Genomic DNA, 3,136 nt, shown 5'->3' with positions numbered 1-3,136 from the left:
GGTAGTACTTGCTGAAATGCCTTCACCATTCTTCTTGTTCTTTCTCTTTTTGTTTTTGCCTCCATCTTGAGGCTTGGCAAACAATGCTCCCTCGGTATTTCCTTCTTCTCTTATGACTCTTCGTTGTTCTTGAGCCTGCAAAGCATTCAATAACTCTGCGAAGGTGATCTTGGACAGATCCTTAGTGTTTTCCAAAGTAGTTATGGTTGCTTCAAATCTTTCCGGCACAGTTACCAGAATCTTTTCAACAATACGTGAATCATTAAACATGGAACCAAGCAATCTTACCCTGTTTTCTATGTTCAAGAGCCTTTCAGAGTAATCTTTGATGGTTTCAGTTTCTTTCATCTTCTGCATCTCGAAATCTCTTATAAGATTTAACACTTGCATACCTCTGATCCATTCATCCCCTTCATATTCTGCCTTGAGATAATCCCAGATGGCTTTTGCTGACTTTAGAGACATAATTCAAGTGAAGATTGAAGAAGATACTGCTGAAAATAACAGGCCTTTTGCCTTTGATTTTCTGGTTTTCCTGTCTTTATGGTTTTTGATCTGGGCCATAGTAGGATTGTTAGGCAACAGAGGAACTTCATAATCCTCTTCGACTGCCTCCCACATATCCATGGCATCTAGATAAGTTTCCATCCTTACCGCCCAAATCTAATAGTTATCACCATTAAAAGTAGGTGGTACCATTACGGAAAAACTTGATTCTGCTTCCATGATTGATAAACTTGTCTTCTTGATTACAATCGTAACTTTGATGAAACACCCACAGATCCCTCAAGAAATAGATGCTCTGATACCAATTGTTAGTTTTCAGAGAAGGAAAAACATAACAATCTGATTTTATTTTGTTATTGAACAAGTAGGAACATTAGTTTGATAAACCAACAAAGAAAAAATTTATGAAAGCAAAACTACTAACTTCATTATAAAACAGATATTTATAGAGTTTACAAGTAAACCAACTCCTAAGGATAAGATTAAAAACTAACTAAGGATAAGATAGAAACTAATTAACTGCTAAACAGTAAATAACTACCCTAACTACCCTACAATACAGAGAACTTGGACTGTTGCAGTTCTTATGCATATTTCTAACAGGTATGACCAGTGATTTTGAGCCTACTAGTAGTCATACCTATGGAAACACCTTAGATGAAGTTGATTTACGAGACACCTTCCTCTACTACTTGTTTACATATGATGATGTTCACACTTTTGAGTGGAGTATGTTGTTAGAAGATAAGAGTGCCGATCGGGCAAAAGGGAGAGTACTTAATCCAAGTTCATGGAATTCCTTCCCATTTGACCCCGGTAGTGAATTGAATTGCGGCACTTGTGTAGTGATGCTTGGTCAAGATGACAGGTATCATTTGGATGGATCTGTTGACACCTTTCCCTGTGATGGAAAGTCCTTGAGGGTTTACAATCCACTTGAGGAGCCTACATTGTGTATGGGTAAGGGTAGTTTCCTAAACCCCTTTCTTTACTCTTGCTTTGAGTATGATCTTGTTGATCGTACATTTTATGGGGGTAGGAGTTTTTTGTTGAGAGAAGGTGAAGTTTATTTTAAATTTGCCATGATGTCTTTGTGTGTTCCTTCTTGTAATGTAATGTGTGCTAGGATCCTTGAACCTAGTTGTGATCTTGCATATGAGAACACCTTAGATGTCCCTAGTGTGCATGACACCTTTCTCTATTATCTATTTGCATATGATGATGCTCATGCTTGTGTGGGTAGCTTCTTTTATGCTAATAGTAGTATCAATAGGGAAAATGGGAGTCTCCTTGACTCGAAGCTATATATTTCCTTCCCATTTGACCCTGGTGTTGGTCTAATTTGTGATGAGTATGGTATTAACACTTCCTTTCATCCTTATGATTCTTACTCGGTGTTTTTACTTGAGACTATGTGCTTGAATGAGGTATGTTTACCAATCTGCGTGGGGAATACTTGTGTACTTAATCCCACTCATGAATTGGGAATAACTACATTCTTGAAGCTAGATAGTGCATTGGATGGAGCCATAATTTGGGTTAACATTGTTTATGCCTTTGCACTTAACTATGAAAGTGTTCATGTGCTACTTGACTTAAAAGGGGAATTGTGCTTGTTGAAATGCGGAACCAATGAGGGTTTACATGTGTGGTTGCCTAAGTATAATGGTTCCTTCGCTTTACCCTTTTGTCAAAGTCTCTTAAGTAGCCAAGTATCTCTTGTTTTGGTGGGTTACAAACCCTTGGTTGATCATTTTGATGCTTGGTTATATGTTAAGTTCGTGGATCCTTGGCATGGTGATAGAATAGTTATTGCTAATGCTAACCCTCATGCCATGAGGATCTTGTTGTTACTTGCTTTCCCTATGGTTTTGCAAGGTTTGGATTCGAGGACGAATCCTTTTCAAGAAGGAGAGTGATCCAATTCAGATTGCCTAAAGACCATTCACTCATAGCCAAGTTTGGGAATTTCAATGTATTGAAGGATTGTTCACAAGGACGGAGATTCTTGAGCTTGATTTGATGACAAAGAGGGGATTCCATGCCTTGCATGGTAACATACGCGCTTGGAAGGAGCTCCCAAATGAGCAATACCATGTTTGGATGATAGCTTGGAGTGGGGGAGGTCTAACGAAGCAAGGAGGAGCAAGTGAAGACGCTGCCTCATTCGGCAAGCTGGAGACCACTTCGGCGACTCGCCAAACTGATTTGGTGAGGGTTCCAAGATCGCCTAAAGTTCCAAGGAGATACAAGGGAAGCTGCTCATTCGGCGAACTGGAGATCAATCAGCGACTTGCCGAGTTCCTTAGGCGAGCACAACCTAGATCGCCGAACTTTACAGAATGCTTCAAGGGAAGGCTTCCAAGGAAGGGTCACGTCGCCGACCTAGTTGGCGACTCGCCGAGTTCATTGCACGACTCCGCTCGCCCTTTATCCTTTTTGGGCCACTTTTGGGCCTCTTATGTAATAATAGCCTAAAACTATTAATAGCTAGTTTGGTTTTTATTTTTAGGTAGACTATTTTGAAAATGAATGATTGATGAATTGGATCTCCTTTGAGAGACTTGAGAGTTTGGTAAAGCTTTTGTTGAACTTTGTTAGAAACGGGGGTTGCTTGGAGATTCAATTT

The sequence above is a fragment of the Solanum tuberosum genome, unplaced genomic scaffold (assembly GCF_000226075.1).
Source record: "Solanum tuberosum cultivar DM 1-3 516 R44 unplaced genomic scaffold, SolTub_3.0 scf00031, whole genome shotgun sequence".
NCBI classification, from domain to species: domain Eukaryota; kingdom Viridiplantae; phylum Streptophyta; class Magnoliopsida; order Solanales; family Solanaceae; genus Solanum; species Solanum tuberosum.
Note: the sequence above shows the minus strand (reverse complement) of the source record.